The sequence below is a fragment of the Oncorhynchus nerka genome, unplaced genomic scaffold (assembly GCF_034236695.1).
Source record: "Oncorhynchus nerka isolate Pitt River unplaced genomic scaffold, Oner_Uvic_2.0 unplaced_scaffold_4872, whole genome shotgun sequence".
In the NCBI taxonomy this organism is placed as follows: Eukaryota; Metazoa; Chordata; class Actinopteri; order Salmoniformes; family Salmonidae; genus Oncorhynchus; species Oncorhynchus nerka.
This window is the reverse complement of record NW_027036435.1, coordinates 1-14194: the sequence shown is the minus strand read 5'-3', so window position 1 is coordinate 14194 and position 14194 is coordinate 1. Positions and strand designations below refer to the sequence as shown.

The following is a 14194-nucleotide window of genomic DNA, read 5'->3' as shown; positions in this document are numbered from 1 at the left end:
CATCATCACCAATACTCCATTTTTACATCTCCAAATTTGGTCAGAGAGCTCTCTCTAGTAGAAGTGTATGAGGTCATGATTCCATTCTGCATCAGTCATTCATTTCTTAGGCTCCTCAAGTGTCTGTACCACCCAGACACCAAACGTAGTCCAAGAGCTGTAGGATGGCTTGCAGAGGATTTAGGGGCCCTGTTAACAACTGCCTGTCCAATTAACCCTCACTCAGCTCATTGACCTCTGTAAATGTGGCATCCACTGACATGCACTCAGTCATTTTGGGTCAGTACGTTCTTAGAAAAAAGGGTGCCAAAAGGGTTCTTCGGCTGTCCCCAATAGGAGAACTCTTTGGTTTTTATTTTTTTTATTTCACCTTTATTTAACCAGGTAGGCTAGTTGAGAACAAGTTCTCATTTGCAACTGCGACCTGGCCAAGATAAAGCATAGCAGTGTGAACAGACAACACAGAGTTACACATGGAGTAAACAATTAACAAGTCAATAACACAGTAGAAAAAAAAGGGGAGTCTATATACAATGTGTGCAAAAGGCATGAGGAGGTAGGCGAATAATTACAATATTGCAGATTAACACTGGAGTGATAAATGATCAGATGATCATGTACAGGTAGAGATATTGGTGTGCAAAAGAGCAGAAAAGTAAATAAATAAAAACTGTGGGGATGAGGTAGGTGAAAATGGGTGGGCTGTTTACCAATAGATTATGTACAGCTGCAGCGATCGGTTAGCTGCTCAGATAGCAGATGTTTGAAGTTGGTGAGGGAGATAAAAGTCTCCAACAGCGTTGCAATTAAGTTCCAGTGGGCAGCAGAACTGGAGCAGTGCGGTGTTGGCTTGGGATGATCAGTGAGATACCTGCAGGAAGCGCGTGCTCTGGATGGGTGTTGCATAAGTGACCAGTGACAGACAGGCGGGCCCTAGCATGGACTGTAGATGACCTGGAGCCAATTGGGTCTGTGAGCTATGTGTGAGACCAGCAGAAAAGCTAAGAACATACAAGTCGCAGTGGTGGGTGGTATAGGTGCTTTAGTGACCATGGATGCTTGCACTGCTTGATAAGCTACATCAGTTTGCTGAGTAGAGTGTTGGAAGCTTAATTTGTAGGTGACATGCTTGAGAAGTGAGGATCGGTAGGATAGTCAGTTTTACTAGGGTGGTTTGACGTGAGTGAAGGAGGCTTTGTTGCGGAATAGAAAGCCGACTCTTGATTTGATTTTCGATTGGAGATGTTTGATGTGAGTCTGGAAGGAGAGTTTGCAGTCTAGCCAGACACCTAGGTACTTATAGATGTCCACATATTCAAGGTCGGAACCATCCAGGGTGGTGATGCTAGTCGGGCATGCGGATGCAGGCAGCGATCGATTTGAAAAGCATGCATTTGGTTTTACTAGCGTTTAAGAGCGATTGGAGGCTGGAGGAGTGCTGTATGGCATTGGCTTCGTTTGGAGGTTGATGCTAGTGTCCAGGGCGGGCAGGTATATAGAGATGGTGTCGTCTGCGTAGAGGTGGATCAGGGAATCGCCCGCAGCAAGGCAACATCATTGATATATACAGAAAAGAGTCAGGCCCGAGAATTGAACCCTGTGGCACCCCATAGAGACTGCCAGAGGACCGGACAGCATGCCCTCCGATTTGACACTGAACTCTGTCTGCAAAGTAATTGGTGAACCAGGCAAAGGCAGTCATCCGAAAAACCGAGGCTACTGAGTCTTCGATAAGAATATGGTGATTGACAGAGTCGAAAAGCCTTGGCAAGGTCGATGAAGACGGCTGCACAGTACTGTCTTTTATCGATGGCGAGTTATGATATCGTTTAGTACCTTGAGCGTGGCTGAGGTGCACCCGTGACCGGCTCGGAAACCAGATTGCACAGCGGAGAAGGTACGGTGGGATTCGAGATGGTCAGTGACCTGTTTGTTGACTTGGCTTTCGAAGACCTTAGATAGGCAGGGCAGGATGGATATAGGTCTGTAACAGTTTGGGTCCAGGGTGTCTCCCCTTTGAAGAGGGGATGACTGCGGCAGCTTTCAATGCTTGTGGATCTCAGACGATATGAAGAGGTTGAACAGGCTGGTAATAGGGGTTGCGACAATGGCGGCAAATAGTTTCAGAAATAGAGGTCCAGATTGTCAAGCCCAGCTGATTTGTGCGGGTCTAGGTTTGCAGCTCTTTCAGAACATCACTATCTGGATTTGGGTAAGGAGAACCTGGAGAGGCTTGGGCGAGGAGCTGCGGGGGGCGGAGCTGTTGGCCGAGGTAGGAGTAGCCAGGCGGAAGGCATGGCCAGCCATTGAGAAATGCTTGTTGAAGTTTTCGATAATCTGGTTCCAGGTAGAACCTTTTTTCTTAGCGTGTATGGGCCATGACCTCACAGCATGAGCACATCAAAGCAAATTGTATTTGTCACATGCTTCGCAAACAACAGGTGTAGTCTAACAGTGAAATGCTTACTTAGAAATAGTGACACAAGGCATAAATAGTGACACAAGGAATAAATACACAGTTGATAACAATAATGAGTAACAATAACATGGCTATATACAGGAGTACCAGAACCGAGTCCATGTGCAGAGGTATGAGGTAATAACATGGCTATATACAGGAGTACCAGAACCGAGTCCAGGTGCAGAGGTATGAGGTAATAACATGGCTATACACAGGGAGTACCAGAACCGAGTCCAGGTGCAGAGGTATGAGGTAATAACATGGCTATACACAGGGAGTACCAGTACCAAGTCCATGTGCAGAGGTATGAGGTAATAACATGGCTATATACAGGGAGTACTAGTACCGAGTCCATGTGCAGAGGTATGAGGTAATAGCTATGGCTATATACAGGAGTACGCAGTACCAAGTCATTGAGCAGTGGTATGAGGTAATAACATGGCTATATACAGGGAGTACCAGTACCGGGTCCATGTGCAGAGGTATGAGGTAATAACCTGGCTATATACAGGGAGTACCAGTACCAAGTCCATGTGCAGAGGTATGAGGTAATAACATGGCTATACACAGGAGTACCGGTACCAAGTCCATGTGCAGAGGTATGAGGTAATGACATGGCTATATACAGGGAGTACCAGTACCGAGTCCATGTGCAGTGGTATGAGGTGATAACATGGCTATATACAGGGAGTACCAGTACTGAGTCCATGTGCAGAGGTATGAGGTAATTGAGGCAGCTATGTTCATATAGATAGAGGTAAAGTGACTAGGCAACAGGGTAGATAGACAGTAGCAGCAGTGTATGGTACCGCTTGCTGTGTGATAGCAGACAGAACAGTCTATGGCTTGGGTGACTGGAGTCTTTGACAATTTTATGGGCCTTCCTCTGACACCACCTGGTATAGAGGGTCCTGGATGGCAGGGAGCTTGGCCCCAGTGATGTACAGGGCCATACTCACCATCTTGCAGTTGTCGTACCAGCGGTGATGCAGCCAGTCAAGATGCTCTCAAGGGTGCAGTTGTAGAACTTTGAGGATCTGAGGGTCCATGCCAAATCTTTTCAGCCTCCTGAGGCGCATGCTCTGAGTACTCGCTCTGGTACTTCGTCTGGCCCATCGGCCTTGTAAATGCTGTCCTGTTTAATGGTCTTTCATCGTCCACGGAGAGCGAGATCACACAGTTGTCTGGTACAACTGATGCTCTCATGCATGTTTCAGTGTTGCTTTCCTCTAAGCGAGAATAGAAGGCATTTAAGCTTGTCTGGTAGGCTTGCGTTGTTGGGCAGCTCACAGCTGAGTTTCCCTTTGTAATCCGTAATAATTGGCACGCCCTGCCACATCCATTGAGCGTCAGAGTCGGAGTTTTGCCGCCTCTAGTTGCACAGGTGACGTGCACATTTTTTAAAATTAAATGGATTTCAGTTTCCCTACATTAAAATCACCGGCCACGAGAAACGCTGACCTCTGGATGTGCATTTTCTTGTTTGTTTATGGCCCTATACAGCTCGTTGAGTGTGGTCTTACTGCCAGCATCGGTTTGTGGTGGTAAATAGACAGCTGCATAGCTGTGTACACCTGATACCTGCCATCTGCAACATTGACAGTGGTCCGTGCATAGAAGGAGGCAGAAGAGAATGATACCTCTCTGCAAGTGGATACTGAATAACGTGGCTACCTTCATAGCAACAATAAACAGAAGGGTGATAAACTGCATTGGTCTCACTGGAGAACCTCTTAAGAGTTGTTGGGGTAGGGCCCTTGGCCCGCCAAGTGAAATTCTAGCCGCCCAGAGACATAGTGCTACCGTGCCCCTTGAGTGAGTGGTGGGCAAGGTGGGGTGTTGATACCACACCTCTGATGTAGCGGGATAGACTTTGTGTATTTACTATCCACATCAAGACTGCATCAATGAGAATTCATGAAGCCCCTTGGTGTATTGTGCCCTCTCCTTTACATTGTCCATGCAGTTCTCTTCTCTTCTTCCATTGAGATGACCAGGTACCAGGCTGTCTGTGTCATGTTGTTGCTGTCCATCAGACAATCCCCTGAAAAGGGCTCAGGGCAATGGGCCAAGGCATCTGGGGTGGAATGGTGTCCTGTTGTCTCAGCAACCTCCCCAACCCTGCGCTGTGTCTGTGCATACACACAGACACATTGTTCCCCCAAGCCACTGCCTTATCGGTGGCTGATATTACCAATGAATGAAACAACGACAGACATACCTCGACAGTGTGTGGAGCTATACAGCGAGGAACATCCAGTGGGGGTAGCATGAAGCCAATTAGTGTTCAGAACTCTCAACTGCAGAGCTAGCCATAGGGTGTTGCTAATAGAGGTGTTGTTAACAGGCACAGACACACACAGCTTTGTGTCCTGGCAGTCAATGGTCACAGTGTGCTGTGGCGGCCTGCAGGAATGAGATCCTACTCCATTGTGCCATCGATGACATCACCACTGGACTGGAGACCGTGGAGGGTTTCATTTCAGCATGTCATTGGCTCTGAATTGAGTCCAAATGTTGATTCTCCAATAATGATTGACTTGGAATATGTTTTATTATTACTAAAATTATACAATAGTTTAGCCCTTGTTCTGTTATCCGAAACAGCTGACTTTTATTAAGTAAGAACATCCTCAATGATTGAGGCCACATGACTGGCAATCAAAAGAGTGAATCACATGATACAGTTTTCTGTTGTTTTGGCAGAACAATACTCAGAGCCAGAGCAGCAACACTTCTATAGGAAACAGCTCAACCCACCATGACCAACACTGTATAAAAGCATGTACTGTACTGTTTAGACATACAGTATACAGCACTGCAGTTGACGGTAGCTTTTAAGAGGAACTACCTGCCAAGAGGCCTGTGCAGGCCTGGCCAATGAATTTACAAAGAGCTGCTGTTTCTTAGCTTTTCACTGGGGGATTGGCTAACCTTTTAAGAATGGAAATGACTCCCTACTGCTTCCTCTCTCCCCCTCTCACTCCGGCACTGGGCAGACCTCCTCCATTCCTCTGTGTTGACTTGTCTAGTGCACAGCGCAGGGCCCAACATGGCCAGAAAAGACACACCAGGGTTTCAGCCTATGGTGAGTCAAGCTGGGGAGAGAGGGAGTCAGTGCCCACTACAGTGTCAGTGCCAACTGCCAACTTCTTGTCATGGGCCAATGCTCGTGTTACAGAGGGGAATTAGCAGTTGTAATGTGATTTGAAGCCATGGCATTGTCTTCTCATGGGGATGGGTGCCTGTCTGGATCTGGTTGTGAAGTCCAGCTGGGAAAGCGAAGGACAACAGGGCCCAGAGCAGACTGTAGCTCCAGCGTGCATGCAGAGGTAGGTAGGCAGAGAAACAAGGGGAAATACCAAGAGAGGTAGGTCAGCGGAGAGCTTGACCAATGAGTAAGCAGCCCTGCAGATTCCATCACAGGATACTGTTAGGAGTCTGACGATCACACAAGAGAGCAGAGAGCTGAGGAATGTTCTGAGAAACACTCCTAGTCTCCTCTTTGTAGTCTGTGTACTATACACATAACTAAGATTTACTTATGAACTGCCTTCATGGGACAACTGACAAACATTGGATTTACCCAATGAGCACTCAAAAAGTACCATACATTGGCCCTTATATACTAAGAATGTTTTGCCTGCAACAAAACACGTTAACAGCCTTCGACAGCAAACTACAGCAAACTACAGTGTCCTCCATGTTGCATCTGACTAAAGAACAGCTGGCTCCAGCTGTTGCCTGTGTGTGTCTCTGCCTTCTCAGCGTCAGCAGTGAGTTAGCGAGCTGGCCCAGACACATTTCCATTTATAGTGTGTTTCAGCACGATGGAAGAGGTTAGAATGGAAGGCAGAGAGAAAAGAACATCTGCAACTCATTTTGGGTTTGTAAACAACTTTTGAGTGTTTTACATGTTTATATAAATAAAGCAAAAAAAGTCACACTTGTGAAAAGACACAATCAACATTTGTGTTGTTCCTCCCCTGATACAGTAATTAATGAAAGATGTATCGCAAAAGAGGCGAGCAAATACAACACTTTATTAACATGATTACATTCAAGCCTGAGGCAGAGAACGCTAGCTTAACTCTTTCTGACTGTACAACAAGAAAGGATGGGTATGGGGGCAGGGTGTAGAGTGTAGCAGCCATTGGAACATGTAAAACAAGAATGTTGTTTTACTGCTCATCAATCTCAGCCTGAAGGATACCGCAGTATCTCTGCTACCTTAAGGCAACCCTGACACATATACACATCTATAGAGTGCATATATCACCAGATAGTTAAGTGGGGAGCATTGAGGAGAGAAGGGGAAGTCTTAATCTCAGAACACAATGCAGACATTGACTTGAAAGGGCCTGGATACTGGGAGTTAATAAGTCATGGCCCCTGATTGGTCACTATAGGCTGACATGTCTGTGTACATGTATGTATGTTATACTGTGTCCTCCTCACACGTGTGCGCACACACACAATGTTCCAACACTGCTACAGCTTGAGTATGGAATAATGGGCTTTAGTGGAGATTGTTTCCTTTCTGGTTTTTTGACGGGGCCACGATAACATGTAAGTATATTCACAGACTACTATAGGTGTAGGGTACCGTTCAAAAGGTTTGCAGACCCAACCCATAACAAGCAAAAAGACTGCTGAATATTCAGTACTCTGTCTTGACAATGTAATTGAACATTTGATGGAGAAAGTACTGTTCAATACTGTTGATGGAGTATAGTGAGGATATGGAAGAATGACTCAGGTTGGCTTCTGATCTTAATGTTTCTTTTTACATTTGTCATGGCTGCTCTATAGTGGCTGCTCTATAGGGTCTATACTAGTCTATAGGGTTTGAGAAGGGGGACAGTAACACACATTTCTGAGCATCTTGTCTGACCCCCACACTCCAAAACAACACAGGTGAGTGATAGTGAGAGAAGATTAAGGAACAGAAATGTGAAGTCTAAACAGAAGGAACTATGGACGTGACACAGAGCATGCCTCTGCTGCTAAAGCACACACAGACATACAGGAGAAACATGAGCAGACAGAGGGAATGAAGGAGAGGAGAGGGGAGGAGAGAGGGTTGGGTAATGATAAGGGAACACTTTTTAGCAAAGCAGCACAGAAGGAGGGAGCCCTAAATTCCACAGCTCCAAGATGCAGCCTTGGTCGCAGAGCAAAGGTTTAGTGATTGTAGAATCTACACCTCCAGTTAAATGTAAATATGCAGTTTGTATTACATTTGTGCAGAGTAGAGTAGTGCAGGTTAGCTACCAACCTGGTAGATGAGAGGCCAGATGAATGATGTGAAACCGGTAAAACATGCACACACGTTATTGTAGATAATATTAGACTTCAAATTTGTGCAGAGCGGAGCAGCGCATGGTGGTTTTCTAATGTAGTAAATGAGAGCTCAGCCCCAGATCATTGATGTGAACGCTGGTGGTGATAAAACAGACAACATGTTATTCTAATCGCCCCTCAGAAAGCCAGCCACGAGGTGCCATGCCATTCGTAATGTAGACTCCGCCAGTGAGCTCCCCCAGCCCCAGGGCTGCAGCAGCACAACTTTGGCTGGGTCCCATAGCAGGCAAACGGAGAGAAGTTAGGTCTCTCATAACAGAGGAGGCTGTATGGGCTGGGTTTCTGTATAAGCACTTTGTGACATCTGCTGATATAAAGGGCTTTATAAATGAATTGGATTGATTGATTGTTTCACCTTGAGGGAGGGAGAGAGAGAGAGAGAGAGAGAGAGAGAGAGAGAGAGAGAGAGAGCACTCTTAAATGTGCACTTTAAATGCAACTGTAAAAAATAAAGATAATAGTACAGCTCAGACAGTAATGCTGCGTTCACGTGCTATAGCCCTAACTAGAAACTCTGAAATGTCCGACTTGCTAACTGGTTGTAGTTATCCACGTGCCGCGTTCAACCAGTTAGGAAGTCCGAAATGTCTGAGTTCCGACTAGCGTGTGGAGCATGTGAGGCGGCAAAATGCACGGCAGGTGGTAATGTACACACAAACCACCCCAAATTAGATGGCATGGTGCCACTAACATAGTGATAAAGTCAGTCTAACAAAGAGGAGCATAAAGATAAATACTACAGAAGAAGCTGTAAAATAGAAACTAATGGTAAATAATGTATTGTGTCATAATGGAGTCATATTTATTGTAAATAAGAATATAATATGTTTCTGAACACTTCTACATTAATGTGATGCTCCCATGATTGGGTGATAATCATGAACTAATCATGAATAATAATGAGTGAGAAAGTTACAGAGGTATAAATATCATACCCTCCAAAAAAAAATGATAATCTCCTTGTTATTGGTAATGGTAAGAGGCTAGCATGTCTTAGGGCATTATTTTGTGCCTCTGAAAGTAACAAACATTATTCATTCAGTATTAATTCACCATTAATTTCTATTGGGCACAAAATAATCTGAAACACAAACAAAACAAACTGAAAAATGCATCAACAAGTTTGTAGAGTCACAGCTTGATGTAGTTATTGTTTTGCTAGAAATATGGAACCAAATACTAAACTTTTGATGACTTCAATGTCCAGATACTTTGGTTCCCTACAATGGGGAGACTGTGTACAAAACAGTCACAAAGCAGTAATTTTAAACGGTTTACCCCATATGGATTAAAATACCCTCAAATGAAAGATGACAGTCTGCACTTTTAACCTCGGACATTGTATCACTGTAAACAAAGTGCTGGAGTACAGAGCCTAAACAACAAAACATGTGTCATGTCCAAATACTCTTGACCTCACGGTCGTTAAATATAGAAAATACTGTATGTTTGGGACCAAACATAGTGGGTGTCTCCAATGTATTCTCTGTGACGTGTGTGTCAGGTTAAAAACTCATATAGGCCTGTGATGGAAAAGGAGTCAATTGCACTATAGTATACATGGGGGGCAGGTATGGGGGTCAAAATGCTGAGTGCCCTGGGGAGACAGGGTACATTCAGTTCTGCTTATTGTGCGCTTTAGAGCATTGGCTCTGGAACGCACATACCACAGATCATTAGCTAAATGGGCATTATAAATCAAGTACTGTATTAACGGCCTTGGAGACACAGATGGTATTTCCTTGTCATTTTCCCTTCTAGACAATACAAATGGCTCATTTTAAATCCAGCATGAAATGTAAGGATGTATTAACTGAATAAACACATTTCATGTTAGATTATCAAAAGAGACAACAGCTTTTGTTGGAATTCGCATTTGATGTGAAATAGCCTGCAAGAGAAATACATTGATGTTGCAAATGACATGCTAAGCAGTGCGTGAATGGCACAACTTACACAAAATTGGATTTGTAATCGATATTGATTTCAAATACTTGAAATTTAAAAGTAGAGTAATTGCAGTGTTTTCTGGCCAGGTACTATGCAACAAAAGCTGTAGTCAGTTCATGAAGTTCTGGAGAGTTGCCAAAGAGTCACTTCATCACCTTCAAAACCAATTAGTCAAATAATGACCTATGCCCAGATGTACTATTCATAACAGGTCAATGAAGCTAAACAGAATATCTTACCTCGAACCTCGTGATCATTTCAGGTTCTTTAACTGTCTCTCTTCTACAACATTGATATCTTCAACTACTGGGGCAACTGTTACTGGCCTGCATAACTTCAGCTTCTACCACTTGTGGGGCACTACCTTTGGTACTTCCAGTATTGCTACTGCTGGTGCAAAAGCTCTGGAAGGTGGAATGTCGTCTCCGTTGTCTACTTTAACCCTCTTCTTCTTCTCCTCTGGTTGTTTTTTGGGGATGAATTTGGCTGCCAAGACAACAGCAAGAATGGTAAAGAAGAGCGCAGGGAGAATGATAGACGCGTCAAGTTCCATGATGGTAGAATTATTTAAGGTTCACTTGACAATTGCTATGTTTTCTGCAGATGCAATAAATAGTATTTTTATGTGTACATGCAAAATTATCCTTCTTGTTGCAGATGCCAGCTGGTGTGTAGGTCAGTGTAGTCCCGCGCGCACTGTAGATCATCTCACCGCGCTTCCACTAAACACAGTCGTATAAACCTGTTGGTGCAAACGCAGGCTATAAAGCTGAGCGTAATTTCGGTCGCGTTCCCTGTTCAGACGTTGCATTCATCAACCAATGGTTGCGTGCAACGTCATAGACTGTGCTGTCGTGCAGCAGCTTGCTATAATGGTGGTTTCAAGAGAACTTGGAACCTGGAAAACAATTTTTCTCAGGCGGCGCTCGTTTTTTCCCAGTTGTCTTGAACTCAATGAAGTCGAAGAGTTCCGAGTTTCCAGTTGTTTTGAACAGCAATTTTCATATGATTGTATTAGCTGGGTCATTCCTACATTGCAGTACCTTCCTTTTCTGTCCCTAGGAAATAATACTTGTTATTTAGTTTAAAATGTGGATTCCACAAGGCTTTAAATATAAGGTCAGGTGTCCTTTACCTTAAAAACACAAAAATATGGATATTTAAAGGAATTTTATGCATTTTGAACACTTTGTTTCAGTGGAGGTAAGCGTTTTTGCCATGACCCCAGGTGTTATTCATCAAGTTCCACGAAAAATACAGTATAAGCCATAACATATTTACAATCTTTCTTCCATTATTTTATAGTCCTAGTTATATTCTCTCTTATCAATAAAGTTTTCTTCATGATTATTGTATTTATTATTTTATATTTTCTCTGTGTCCCTGATATTACCTTCCACCCTGTTAATTTGTTGTAATTCTCCATTTAAGAAAAAAACTACATACAATGACACCACATTCAGGAAGTGTCATCATGTCTTTGGTGGGAAAACAATGGTGCAAAGCTAAATAAATATAAACACTCAGTTTTATATATTTTTCCACATTTCATGTTAGTCTGTATGTCCCACTCATACATTTTCACCCTGTTGGGCTAAATTACAGAGAAATTTAGCAACATTTCTAAATGTTAAAAAATGTGTGATAGAGAAGTTAAAATCCTGTTCAAGTGGTCACCATTATGCTAGCTCAATCTTTCTCACTCAAAGAGCTATGGCTAATTTAGGCTCCAAATTCCCACCCTGTTAGGATTATGCACCTTACATGTGCCTGAGTTTGACCAATATGTTTTTTCGAAAAGTCAAATATTTCCCTTTTCTGATAGAATACTTGCATTTAATTTTTTCTTTCAAAAGTTATGAGATTCAAAAGTCACCACATTGTAGGAATGAACCAGCTGATAGGTGAGAAAAAAGAAGAAACCTGCACACCGCTCTTGCTAGTATCACTGCTCTTTATTAATTAAGCTTTACGTATCGGCCTCAAGGCCTTCATCAGAGCTTTTGTGAGTGTTTACAATTTGTACCCTTATGTAGACATTGCTCCATCCACATCGGTCCAATGCATAAAATGGGGTTGGAGTCGAGGGAAAATAAGCAAGTGTTACAAAATATAACAATGTGCATTTCATAATTATTCTAATAAAGTCTGTACATAAAACATATTATACAAGCCTATAAAACCACAATGAGGACAAGTAAGTTTTCATAAATCATTTGGTACAATGCAAGAAAAAATGTCAGAGTAATCTGAAGTGATGGCATTAATTCATGTTCACATTTACAACATAACATGCATGGTCATTTCACCATTAAGACCTTTCAGGAATCATTTCTGGAGGGTGAAAATCCCAAAACATTCTCTTTTGCTCAGAGTATTATTCATATCCACCTCCCCCAGTGATGGGTTGTGCAGACCGTATCACCCTCTGGAAGCCCTGTGGTGGTGGGTAGTGCAGTTGCTGAACCAGGTGGTGATACAGCCCGAAAGGATGCTCTCAATTGTGCATCTGTAAAAGTTTGTGAGGGTTTTAGGTGACAAGCCAAATTTCTTCAGCCTCCTGAGGTTGGAAGAGGCGCTGTCGCGCCTTCTTCACAACACTATCTGTATGGGTGGACGATTTCAGTCTGTCAGTGATATGTACGCCGAGGAACTTAAAACTTTCCACCTTGTCCACTGCTGTCCCATCGATGTGGATAGGGGGGTGCTCCCTCTGTTTCCTGAAGTCCACGATCATCTCCTTTGTTTTGTTGATGTTGAGTCTGAGGTTATTCTCCTGACATCACTCCGAGAGCCCTCACCTCCTCCCTGTAGGCTGTCTCGTCCATGTCGTTTCTAATGATTGAACTTATGTTCACTGATTCTGTTTGAGAGAACGAGAGGTTTTACCTACATAACACAACCCACATGGACATTTAATCAAGTAGATAACATGAGTGATGGAGTACGTAATAATGTTAATTTGGATCCGTTTTCCTGTATGTGGGTGGCAGAAATAATTCACATGAGTGATCATGAGTAGATGTGCTTGTTTTCAAATCAAATCAAATCAAATTTATTTATATAGCCCTTCGTACATCAGCTGATATCTCAAAGTGCTGTACAGAAACCCAGCCTAAAACCCCAAACAGAAAACAATGCAGGTGTAAAAGCTACATGTAGCCACGTGTGCACATTTGTTCATACCCTTTGATAGTGAGTTATTAGCCCAGTTATAGATGATTTTCAATTTTCAATTGCTTCCTACAAGAACACAACACATGTGCATTTCTAATCATCTATGAAAAGCGAGTCAAGTAAATAGCTTTTTTCTTGTCTTAAAGGGGCAGTGTTGTATTTTCAGACAGGCTTGAATAAACTAAGTACCCAAAAGGCAGAGGGTAGCATAATTTGACTGGTTCTCTGTAATAACAGTATGGGAATAATAATGCATTTTATTTTGTAAAGTGGTTCCTTGCATCAAACACAACATTTTCAGTCACCTCCTTGTCTGAAGGACATTAAATAAATTCATGTCAAGCCCTGCATGTTTTTTTCCAAGTCTCATGGAATATAGGCCTACAATGAACACCACACATTGGCTGCTACTGTAGCCTGAATGATAGCTATTTCCATGTTCAAATGTTAAGGAATGCATTTTCTCCATTGTTTCTGATGATAGGCCACTCTGGTAGGCCTACATTATGATAGGCCACTCTGGTAGGCCTACTGTATCCACTTACAGTGGGTACAGACTCAGTGTTCACAGTAAACGCGCACCGGAAGTTTACACAGAACTTTCACAATGTTCAAGTTTGTACTCAGCAGACCTGAAATTTGCTCAGTGCCGAAAACAATTAGAGGGAACATTGGTTGTAGGCCAAACCATTCAGATGCTACAGACGTTTTCTGGTCTGATGAACTGAGCTGTAGCTCTAACACTTTCAACCGCAGATGTGGAAAGGCCACATAGGCGGATGCAGTGGACTGAGACGCAGCCCATGCAAAAAACATATCTCTAGCTTAACCGAACAGATTTGGATAAGGATTTTTGTATTATGTTACTTAGATTGACACACCGGTGTGTCAATAGACTCTAGGGGGTTTTAAAGTCACCATTGGCCTCATGGCAAAATACCTGAGCGGTTTCCTTCTTCTCCGGCAACTCAATTAGGAAGGACGCCTGCACAGTATATTTGTATTGACTGGGTTTATTAATACATCATCCAAAGTGTAATTAATAACTTCACCATGCTCAAAGCGATTTTCAATGTCAGTTCTTTAAAAAAAATTTAAATAATTTTTCCCAACCTACCAATACGTGTCCTTTGCAATGCATTGGAAAACCTCCCTGGTCTTGAATCTGTGTGGGTTACAGAATTCGGTAGTCACTGTTATTGCATACAGAGTGAGTCCACGCAACATAATGTGCCTTGATAA

The 14194-nt window shown here is 43.1% G+C and overlaps 1 long non-coding RNA gene across 1 annotated transcript; it reads right to left on the bottom strand.

The window, feature by feature from the left end:
• Positions 1–11711: 11711 nt before the first annotated feature.
• On the bottom strand, positions 11712–14188 carry LOC135566457 (uncharacterized). The gene is made up of 2 exons (XR_010462090.1): positions 14070–14188; positions 11712–12638 (listed from the first exon to the last, which is right to left on the bottom strand). It is a non-coding gene; the product is annotated as an uncharacterized LOC135566457 (long non-coding RNA).
• Positions 14189–14194: the final 6 nt, after the last annotated feature.